The 12,548-nt window shown below is 35.2% G+C and overlaps 1 protein-coding gene across 1 annotated transcript in view; it reads left to right on the top strand.

The window, feature by feature from the left end:
- Window positions 1-3,400: 3,400 nt before the first annotated feature.
- The window catches only part of LOC133516435 (uncharacterized), a 75,898-nt gene continuing 66,750 nt past the window's right edge, over window positions 3,401-12,548 (top strand). Inside the window, exon 1 of the mRNA XM_061849370.1 lies at window positions 3,401-3,632. The gene's annotated coding sequence lies outside the window, so the exon portion shown is untranslated. The remainder of the gene's footprint in view (window positions 3,633-12,548) is intronic.

Below are 12,548 nucleotides of genomic sequence, written 5' to 3'. Positions count from 1 at the left end.
AAAAAAATTACTCTCCCGTAAAAACTGTCAAGGTCAGACAGCCAAAATGAATGTTGGTACAGCCAATTTTTGTTTGTGGGATTTCGGGGTTGGTGACATAGTAAATGTTTCTCAGTATGTCCTGTATATTTACTCCGTAAATTATTGCAGGTGACTAAATAAACACCCTGTATATACGCCCCCCTAGCCAGTAGTGACTCTATCTACGAAGCAGGTGGTTCCGGGTTCGAATCCGGTTGTGTGTTTATCACTAATATTTGTTCCTAGGTAATGGATATTAATGTTACTGCTTAATGTTATTGTGGGGCTAGGTCGATCTGTGTAAAATTGTCCTATAATATTTACTTACATGATAGCTTAACCAGGCCTCTGCGCGCGCGAGTGACATACTACAAATATAATTGAACAATAACTCACACGCCTAGCCGGTAATAGTCACACGATGTAATGAGTAAAGACAGCCGTGACATTATAATCCCTTTAACTGGTCTATCGTGTGAAGGTTGCCTATCAGGTGGCTCGATAAATGCCTAAAGTCGTTGTATATATGGTCTGGAAAATCAATTTTGTTAGTGAATAATTGAAAAATGTATGTTCGAAAGGTCGATCTCATAACTTTTTAATTTCGTGCCTTACATTTTGCTTTACTGAGACTGTCAATTGGACAGTGTTATAAAATAAGCGATCAAGTGACAGTTAGTTGAAATCAAGAAAATGAGCTCGAAAGATTTGAAATTTGAATCTGTACCCCTAGTGTAAATATTTTCGACAGCGAAACGTGACGTACGCGTTTGCGTTAAGTGTCATTTTGTATGAGATTTTTGACTTTCCAAAACGTCCCGCTTGGCGCGCTGTTCAAAAACCCATACAAAATGAGACTTAACGCAAACGCGTACGTCACGTTTCGAAATCGAATTTATTTACACTAGGGGTACAGTTTCGAAGTTATTAACGTTTTTCCGCTTGATTCTTTATTGCACTAATACTGCGATGAGGTTAATTTATTTCGTCGTAGCGTACTGAGACATTTTGTCGCTTGATTCTTTAATGCAAATTGTTAGAGGTGAAGTGAATAATGTAAATAGTTATATTGTAAATAAATCAACAACAATGTTTTCCTCCACAATGATTAGGATTAGGACTAATCCGTCTAACAATTTAGTTATGTACTGCAATCAACTTTTTTTTATAAATGTCAAAAAAATCAGCATAAATTGCAGAATTGGCGTTGTAACTAATAATAATTCATTAGTACTAGCCAGGATTACACACTTAAGATATTATTATATAACAACTTACTACTTAGTACGTAACAACGTGCTTAGTTCTCATTAAGCGAAATATCCTGCAATTTAAAATATGTAACAACGAATTAAACGACACCATAGGGCGGTTAAACGGGCGGTTAAATCGATATTGCGTTTATAAATCATTAAAACTTTATACCAAAACGAATTAACATCATCTTTATGGCGTTTAACTCGTTTTTGCGATTTAGAATATACGCTTATTATAATTTGTAAAAGTAAATTTGGCATTCAATTCGTTTTTACGTAACGAGTTAGTGCATAGGGCCATACATATTTTAACGTGTCGCTTGATCCCTTAAACCCCTTAAAATAAGGCTGTAAGCATGATTTTTCAACAAAGAAATAGTCAATACTATAGATTATCACATTTATATCCGACCTGCATCCATAACTTGTTTTTTGGATTTTGGCGCTTAGTTCGCTATTCCATAACACTGTCCAATTATTGTCTATGGCATTGTCAAATTCCATATATGCTGTTGATTCCCATGCGCCTTCTAAGTTTAGTTTTACCGACCTTCCTTATTGTTCGGGCGGGTTGCTCCGGATTAAGGAACAGTCTGGCCTTTTCGCCGCCATTGACTTGATATAAAGTCAGTACATTACGTGCCCCACACGCCACGACTTTATATCAAGTCGTGGTTTTGGTCAGGTATTCTATACGTGCAATTTGTGCGTGGCGTTGAATGACACTTTATTACTTCATTGGCGTGGCGGCGAAAAAGCTAGATAGAGTCTATTCAGCCAATCATTAGTTTCGTTAGTCCGTAAAAATTTTGTTCTGGGCCATCAAGCTTATCTAATGAACGAAGTTCTGTGGCCGCCTGCAGCTTCCATCATCCAATGCTCGTGGTGTCTTTCTTTTTCGTTTACGGCTCAAATTGTTACTCACGCGACTCGCCGATAGATAACGCACTTATATAACTGCTGCATACATCATTATTTATGTCTACTAATAAACTGTAGAATAAAAAAAATCAATAAGGTTAAATTCGTTGCATGACTTCATTCCGGCCTATTAAGCCTTATCCACACGAATCACAGGACGTTCCGCAGCGTCATCGTCACGCTGACTGGATTCGAGTGAAGGTCGTGTAATCACCGAAAATATTACTTAAATACACACCGACTTTATACTCGTTAAAAAATCATGGAAAATATGTGAGTATTTTGGAACAAAGTTCCTTATCGGATGGTACGGATAGGGACTTGGCGGATGGGGGCTAGGCGAAAAAAAGTGTATGATTTTTCCGTCACAAAAACCTGCCACGACCGTTTCTGAACTTCGTTCCAAAGATTGAGAATGAAAATAAGAAATATCACACAAATAAATGCCGTTTCTAGGATTAGAACTCGGGACCATCGGCTTCATAGGCAGGGTCACTACCCACTAGGCCAGAGAGTCCGATTAAGATGTTGGAACGATACTTCGTTGAGAAGGAACTCCTTATCGCACGGTATGGACTTGGCGGATGAGGGCTAGGCGAAAAAGAGAGTAAGAGTTTTTCGTCACGAGTTTCCGTCACGACCCTTTTTTTTTTTAATTCGTTACAACCGAGTTATCCACGACACTCACGGCTTTTTTATAAACAATATTTTATATTTTGCCTGCTAACTTTTTGACATGATAATGATTTAATTATAAGTAGTTGATTCATTTTATTAGAATAAATATTTGGTATTTACGAGTACTTCAAAATTAAGAAATAAGCATAACAAATAGGTATCAAAAACATGGAAAATATTACTAAGTAAAAGATGAGACTGATAATAATTACTTAGGTACTTAGTATCAATTACGTAAACCAATAGGTAGGTATAATGAAAAGCCCAAAAGTGCTCTGTTATAATTTACTTCGAAATAAACGTTGTATCGTAAATTAAAAGAGTCCGAATGCTTGCTACTTGTAGAACAATAAAGTACCCATATTTCAAGCATAGTACCGTGTTGGAATAAGTTTATATTTATTAATAGCATACGTTCATAATAAGGAAAGGCTAATTTCACGGGTACTATTTATTTAAAAACTCACATAAATCAATTTTCATACTTATAAAGATGGCTATCTAAAGTGTTAAAATTTTACGCGCCAATTCTTCCGGCAAAACAAAACGATTGTCGATGGTTCTTGTCAGTCTCATATCGCTACCGAGGCGAAAGCACGCGAAGAGGCGTTTTTTAATCCACATTATAAGTCGCATGTTAAGACGCATTCGTATGAATCGGAACGTTTTCGTCATTCAAAATTTAAAAAGTGTTTTGAAGTTTTTGTATTTTTATGTGTCGGCGTTTCTTTGTTTCTAACTGGATGGTACAAACAGGTAAATTGTTGTTGCATAGATAATGGTTTCTTATTATTTGGTGTTATTAGGTTAATGAACATGTAGGTTTTGTGATTATCTGTGGCATCTAGAATGTTAGAGAAACTAGAGCGATTCTATTATCCGTTAATTGTCTGTTCGTAGAAATAGTAATCATGCTGAAGTTAGAATTTCTTAGAGTTTTATTATCAATTAACTTTTGATCCTCCGTGCTATTATTTTACCTACTATTATCCTACATTTTTTATTTACATTATAATAAAATTACCGTATAAGTTTGGATTGCGTGAAGAATATCGTGCCAAAATATCGTACATACACTTATTTGCACGCATATATTATTGCTAGTCACCAGCAACGTGCGTTGTTCTAAAATACCAGAACTGTGATTGTAATACGCCGTTTACACTTTGTTGCTGTAGGCAGTGTAGTGAGCATGGCAGGGAGGAAGGACATCATGTAAACGCCTGTTCATGCTGCAGTTGCACATGCCGCTCCCCGACGTTGTCATCAGGGGTCCATTTCTAAAACGGTATTAGACTAATATTATTATTAGTCCACAAACTGGGGCCCATTTCTCGAACGGTATTAGACTAATATCAAACAAACTGTCAAATCGTATGAGATTCCATGACAACACTAATAATAATAATATTAGCCTAATATGGTTCGAGAAATGGGCCCCTGCCAAGTCGTATGGGCACCATGGCAACACACTAATAATATTACAATACCGTTCGAGAAATGGGCCACAGATGCAGATTTCCGGCGTTAGTCTATCGGCAGCATCAGAAGCAGAGGTTAGAGCAGTGACAGTTTAAATATACCTAGTCCGTAGCGGTACATACTCATGTCATTTTACGACATAATGAAATTGTTTAAGTTAAATCGTGATCGTGACTGCAGGGTTCTTTAGGACCCAATTATTTTATGAGGCTGGTATAGTAAACACCCCTATAATGGAACAGGCACTAGTAACGGAATGGTATGGAACAAGTATTTACCATCAGTTTTTAATCGCTGGCAACATTTTACCATAAACAAGAGCCAAAGAGCTGCTTAAGTTTAATTTTTCATTGATATGTGTTATTTTGAAAATGAATGGCGCCATACATTCCATGGCTGGAGCAAAAAAAAACACAGTTTTAATTGGTTAATATTGAAACCAATTGAAGTAGCTTTCATTAAATGCATAGAAAACATAAAAGACGAATTCAACTTTTAAAACGTAAAGCGGAAGAAATTTTACAGGTGTCGGTGAAATATCAAAAACACTCAAAATTTTCTCTTAAATGTTCCATGATTGGTGCCGTTAACATAGTAGCGCGAAGTGAGAAGCTTAACTACGTAATAAACTAAAATAAATGTAATAAACTAAAGAAAAAGTGACCAAGCCCTCCAAAACCCTAAGAACCCAACCTAAGCCTTAACTAGATGATTCTATATTCGCTTTCTGAATATTCTCAATTGATTGTATCCACAAATTGAAAATAAATGTAGACGATCATTCCTTCGTAATTAATTACTCAAATACTGTTTTTTTTTTTACATCAATGTACCAACAGAATTGCAGTTCCGCTCTTAAGGGTTTGGTTTGGATACACATGATATTCGTAGTAATTAAATCTGTATATAGGCATATATATGTATGCTGTACGCGGAAGAACGGCAGGCGCCTTTCACTGGCTTTCCGTATCTGTTGAAATCGACGCGAGAGTCAAAACAAAACATTACAAACTGAATCTATTTAATTGTTCAGATTTATATTAAGATAGATAACGATCTATCTTAATAATAAGTATAAAATAAGTTATTTTAATGAGTTGAATTAACGAATTCAACTCATTAAAATAACTTATTTTATGGTAAATTACTTTTAGCTTTTCTTATGTTTGAAGTTACTTTACTCTAGGTATTTACGGTTATTACATTTGAATGTAATGTCTAATGACCATAAATACACGGTCATTTTAATAAGACTAAGATGTCTCCAGAAAGATATTGTATACTTAACATGAATAAAACATAATTATATGATTAGTTTACATATATTATGCCTATGAATGAAGCTACACTGTCAAAAAAAAGCATTTATTTCGGACAAGATCCATAAAACAAAAACAAAATCATTATATGGAGATCTGAAATGTGGTTAAAAATAATTGTAATATTATACATCAGTACATCATTAAAATGCTTAAACTTTAACAGTTCATAGCATCCTTATCCAGTTTCATAGTTCATAGAGATGACCACATTATGTACTTTGTGTCAATACTCAAAGGGTGACCATAACCGACTGGACTAATATGGTTTTTTAAACCTAAAATAACTTACTTTATTCTACACAATTTAATTAGGCGATCAGTAACAAAGTGTCCAAAGTTGACTACTGATTACATCTCCACTGTCACTCTATATACATCCTCATCACATGTGACAAGTCATTGAATGATGAAGGTGATATCGCTGGAGGCAATTAATCAGGACCGTTTAGCGTCGCTCGCGCAGCGATGATCGATCGCGTGCGCAATTGCGCATGTGACGCTTGTGCATGTCACATGACGAGGAAACTACTGTACAGTCGACGTCGAAGACATGTATACACTTTTGTATCTTACTCCTTTCTAATAAGGCGGTTAATGTAAACATATTTTTGATGTCATGGACTGTACGGTTTATTCTCGAATATTTTGACGTATCGAAATAATATCGAAAACGGTTTGGTTGCTAGCGTGCACTTTAGTGTTGTTTTGGTTTGAAATTGAAGTTTTAAGTTGTGAGTCAAGTCGTTTTTCGAAGTTCCTTTGAAACTCGTCTCATTTTAAGGTTTTATCTAAAAATGACTCAAATCCTGTTTAGAATGGAGTCGAGCTCGTGCCCCTACGGAAGATTCAAGTGTAAAAGAATTGGAATTTAACTACATTCTGAAAAATTGAGATGAAGGTACTTTGCATAATGTGGCATCCTTGTATACTTTTGTATACAAGACACTGCACAGATTTTTTTATTGCGTAAACAAATTTTCAGAAAAACGTAACATTTCAAGAAATAGGTCTCCCATGTTTTTCATACAAAATTTAGGCGTGAGTATTATGACAGTTCATACAAAATGTAGGAAAGTGAAAATGCGTCAGAAAACTGTCAACTTTCAGTTATTTTACCCAATAAAGAGCCCTTGTGATTCTGAGTAGAAGAACCTTAAAAGTTGTCAGTTTTTTTTGACAAAAATAGAATTATATAGAAGACTTAAATGGTAACCGGTTTTCTGAAAATTCCCATAAATAACACTGCGTACACCGGTGCATTCAATAGGAAGAGACTTGATGAAACTATATTAGGTACTTGCACTTTCTTCAGGTCTTCCCTGTTTGTTTTTGGCTCTTTCAAATTCTTGAAACTGTTGATCCCTACTGGGGTGAGATTATCTTCTAAAGATTGCCGTACGTTCCCCTGTGATTTCAATGTCACCCTCAACATGTGATTTATCCTTTATTCAGAAAAATAAAGATACAGTTGTGTTCACTAACATATACACAAGCCAACGCTCCAAAATAGTACATTACGATTATCGATATTATACAAAGTTGTACACTAGGTACATACCCTTTAAATTTTCGACATACGCACGTACAGTGCTGGTCACCGCACTAGGCTGGTAAATTGGCGCCATATGTACTCTAAATAAATTTACACGCCTCTAAGACACTGACAATAAAGTCGTGTAAATATATTTCTGGAACGTTGGCTGGTGCAGATGTTTGTAAACTCGACCGAATATAAATCTTGTCAAAGCTATAAGGATTGAAAGAAGATTTTTTTCTCAAGACAGATGATATAAACAATCCGTCAGTGACGTCGCAAAAGGTGATTACCAGCACGAATGTGACTGTCACGTCCACTGGTTGATTGAAATTCATTTGTCAATTACCCATCATTATATTAAATGCGGTACTTAGGGGAAGGTGAGGTAATACGATCCCTGGAGGTCAAATGATCCCCCGCCGTAAATCTGAGACAACTAGTGCCATCTATCCAAATGCGCATGAAACATGTGTCCCGCACCCCTGCCAGTTGCCTCTCCGAGTGTCATGGCGGTGCGAGCGCTTGGCGAGATTTTATTAAAAAATTATCAAAAAGTGTGGCTCTGATCTAAAGTAAGTCTGTTTTTGAACTTTCATTCCTTTTTACATGTTCGTGTTTATTGAAATGTTGTTTTATTTGCGGGTATTAATAGCAATTAGCTAATATTTAAGCAATGTTCGATCTCCGCACGCGGTATTTGAAGGTTATGTTTTGATTGATATCTTGGAATTTGGTGTTTGAGGCGAAATTATCCCTTTCTGTGTGTTTAAAATGATCCCTGGAATCATTTTACCCCATCAGTATTTGTTGTTTTTATAGATCATGCCGAGAATTTATATACGCAAAACTAATCGCATCCTTTGGTGTAGTTACACCCAGGGAAGTACAACCAACACCAAAGATAGTGGGAAAAAGAGCGATTGTAAGACCAATAAGAGTAGACACATCAGTACTGACCAGCACACCCTACAAAAAATACCTTGAAGAGGAAGCCAAAAAGAAAACAGATATAGAACAAAAGCAAGCCCTTAAGGAAGCGAATAAAATAAAATAAAAAACGGTGACCAACAAACAGAATGATAAAGGAAAAGGTGGTGGGAAAGGAAAAGGAGGCGGAAAGGGAAAAGGCAAAAAAAAGCAAAACAGATCAGATTCTTCGGAAGAGGAGAATGATACCGAATGCCTCTTCTGTACTAAAAGCTACTCCAAAGACAATAAAGGCGAAGGGTGGATTAGGTGCGTTGTGTGTCTTAAATGGGGACATGAGGCTTGTGCGGGAATAGATAGTGACGATGAAGGCGACTTTACTTGCGATATTTGCCTTTCTAGTAACAAATTTGATAGTGTGACATAAAAAATAAGGCTATAGGTCTATTTCTAAGTTCCTGATAAGAAAATTATTATTTTTTAAATGAAGAGTGGACTTTTCTATTCCATTTTGACATTGAAAAAAAAAACCTTTGATCCCTATCATATTTTATGAGTATGATTTGTGTTTTTATTTATTTAGAAGAATAGTTTATTTGTTTACCTACCTTGATTAGGTATGTTGTTAATTTTGCAAACCTTTTAAAAGTTTGTTGGAGTTTTAATGTTTACTTTTGTTGGTTGAGTAGTAGATAATTATAAAAAAAGATCTCTAATTAAACTAGAAGACTGGAAAGGTTTTTCGTAGCTTGCTTATATACTTAATTGTTATGAACAATACATATCATAAAAATAAGCAGCTGAGTGTTTTATTTCACTGATATTTATTAACTAATGGTATAAAATGATCCCTGGGATTATTTTACCCCTACCCCAGGGATCATTTTTTACATGGGTGTGTATAAAATGATCCTTTACTAAACTTTAACAAAAACCTCTTGTACAAAAAAACTACATACATATAATAAAAAATAAGTATGCAGTTACAAAGTTAAGTAAATTGACTACCTCTAACAATAGAAATATTGCGATTTTGCTTTCAACTTTAGCCACAGTTAAGTTTTTCCCTTAAGGGGATCATTATACCTCACCTTCCCCTATAGATGAGAAATGACAGAAATCAAATCAGGTACTTATAGAAAAGACATAAACCCTAATTAACAACACAACAATAAGGCTGTAATTGGTATCGTGTTATAATTATAGCGGGCAAAAAGTAGGCAGGTGATATTTAAACTGATGTTCCACAAATGACCGGCAAGGATCTGTACGAGGCCTATTCGATTTTACAAATTGATGTCAATTTTATCTCATTTTGATATAATTTGCCTGTGTACTTGTTTGTACTTTTAGCTGCGAGGAAAAACAGATATATGAAGTTTAAGTAAATGCCGCTCATGTCGAAAATATTATTTAACTACGTTGTTCAGTTATAATTCGATCATTTTTAGAGTTAATTTTGGACTGAAGTCGGAACGACCATTTACCTTGCATATGTGTGTGGTGGTCAAAAATCGTGGGATCAAATCTCCTCAGTTGTGCTTTATAGAGCCTTTAATGTTTTAAATTTTAGTGTTATTTGTTTAATGTAAAATAATATTTTAATTATAGATCAGAAAAAATAGTTCTCGAAACATTGCAGAAAGATAAAAAAATCGTTCAGAGCGCCGCATTTTGAAATTCAAGCACTCGATTTCGTCTCTCGAAAATTTACCGAAAACAGCGGTATGCTATTTAGAAATACAAGCGATAAAAATTGGGAATCTAGTGGTATCGATCACTCGTTTTCAATTATATTAGTAGAACTTAAATGCCTAGTAGTGGAAATAGTATAGAACTATACACGAAATCGAGCGGTCGAAATTTAAAAATCGCCCTCGAGTTAGGATCAAGATATAAACAAGTAGTTAGAAATAAGGCACAAGCTTATTGCTTAAAATAATATATCTTAGTAGCTAGAACCACGGTGCCACACACTTTATTAAATTAACTATCGTTTGCTATGTATATTAGAAATTAGCAAATATTTTTCCTAGCCATGGTTAAATACTGGTAAGTCAGGGTTTTTGAATAGCCTACAATATCGAAGGTGAGCCATCATTACAATCATTATATTACCCTCTTAACCTATTCCTTTATTACTTGATTGGGTACTTAATCTTGACAACATAATCTCTAATACCGTGGTGGGCAATACGAGCAACATCCGTCTCAGCTGCTAAGAGGATTTTTAAGCTCCATCAATGTATTATTGGGAGCGCAATTTATTACTAATGAGCGTCATCATTCTCAATAGGTACCTTAAATGGTCCATGCAGCTGGTCTTATTATGGCTCAAACAGATCGGTCTACAAACATTCACTTAAAGGTACGTTGTATGGAGTGTGGAATTAAGAGGAGTGGCATCTCTTATGGTAGAACTGTTGCAAAAGTGTCCAGCTGTCAGCTATAAATAATAGTTCCAAATCTCTCCAGAGTAGCGCTAGAGTAGCTAAGAACCTAGGCGTTATTGACGGAGTGAATTGCGCTGTCTATGATTTGATTTTTTTGTTCAAGTACTCTAGGTATTGTAGCGCCACCTATTTAAAGTTTTTTGATGACACTTTTTGGTACATGGAGATTTCGTTCCCTATCTCCACCTTCCGTAGTACGTTGGTGGCACTGTGTTGATGCTCCTAGAATCCGTCAAACTGAAATGGCGACAAAAAAGCTTTCTTGATTAACGTAGACTAAAATGGTTACAATTTGCCATGTATATTTTGACACAATACACGTTTCCCGTGAGCATTGCGACAGATTTTAACAATATATTCCTGATCATATTTAAAGACTAAAACGTCCTATAAACTTTTTTGGAATTCGCCTAATTTCAGTTTTATTGTTACTTAGTGCAAAACGCCTTTTTGATGGCAATGTTGCGACTATGGGACCAAGTGCAAATATCCTTATTGATTTGCAAAAAATAGGTTTTACAAAAAAAAGTTCATATTATTTTTGAGTTACAGTTTTACAAATAACGTTTACATTTGATGTAAAAATGTAGGTATACAGAAAATCGAAAATAAATAAAAAAAATATTTTGTGAAATTGACCTAAACTCATATAACATTTTTACCTTCTATTGGCCTCAGAAATGCGTGGCTAAAATCTCTCGGGTTCCTCGTGTGCACCTTTTATTTACCTAATACTGTTTATATACGCGATTAAACAATTATCAATAGAAAAGTGACAAGAAAGACTGCGTAAATTGAGCTAAACAAAAAATTAATAACAAGTCATCATTGCCACGAGTACGTATTCTTGCATTATGGCGTTAATATCTTTCTAACACTGTTTAACATCTACACACGCAGTACTGGATGATTTTGGAGTCGTAATAAAGTCATAATAAATGAATTTCCCGATGGGACTAACCACAAATTCGCTAAAATAAATCTAATGTATTCCCTTGAGGCCCCGAAGTAAACGAAATGTTAAAGCTGAGCGAAATGTATGTCAAATGCCCAGGATTATATTGTTTTCACGATTTTCATATCGGTCCCATGGGAAACCTTGTTCAGTATGACCATCTCAATACATTTTTGAGATTGACGACCCGTCTGGCCTAGTGGGTAGTGACCCTGCCTACGAAGCCGATGGTCCCGGGTTCGAATCCTGGTAAGGGCCTTTATTCGTGTGATGAGCATGGATATTTGTTCCTGAGTTATGGGTGTTTTCTATGTATTTAAGTATTTGTAAATATTTATATTATATATATATATATATATATATATATATATATCGTTGTCTAAGTACTCTCAACACAAGCCTTATTGAGCTGACTGCGGGACTGTCAACTTGTGTAATAATGTCCTATAATATTTATTTATTTTATTGGATATCACGGCCCCGAAATCACGCAGTATAAATCATGTGTGCTTCATGAATAGGCATCATACGACGATCTAGTTCTCATTGTGATGCAAATGTGACCTTCAACGACACAGTCATATGACCGACTACTCCCAAAATACTTTCCACAATGACATTTACTCTTACTCACTTGGACTAACAAGCACTTCGACGAATAAAAAGTGTCCTTTGTTTTTTTAAATTATTGTCATAAATTTTGTGAATATTAAATATATAATTATGCAATTGAATTATATCATGCCAAATTATTTTCACTTTTTACCGCAAGGCGTAAGTTTTACATTATTTTCGTGTGTTGTCATGGAAACCCATACGATTTGACAGTTTGTGGACTAATAATATTAGTCTAATACTGTTCGAGAAATGGGCCCCAGACATGCAGGGATTCGGCGAATATTCGTGATAAATATATATATATATATACATATATCGACGTCTAGTACCCATACATAACACACAAGCCTTATTGAGCTTAATACTGTAGTCTAGTCT

The sequence above is a fragment of the Cydia pomonella genome, chromosome 3 (genome assembly GCF_033807575.1).
Source record: "Cydia pomonella isolate Wapato2018A chromosome 3, ilCydPomo1, whole genome shotgun sequence".
Taxonomy (NCBI): Eukaryota; Metazoa; Arthropoda; class Insecta; order Lepidoptera; family Tortricidae; genus Cydia; species Cydia pomonella.
Note: the sequence above shows the minus strand (reverse complement) of the source record. Positions and strands in the feature narration are given on the sequence as shown.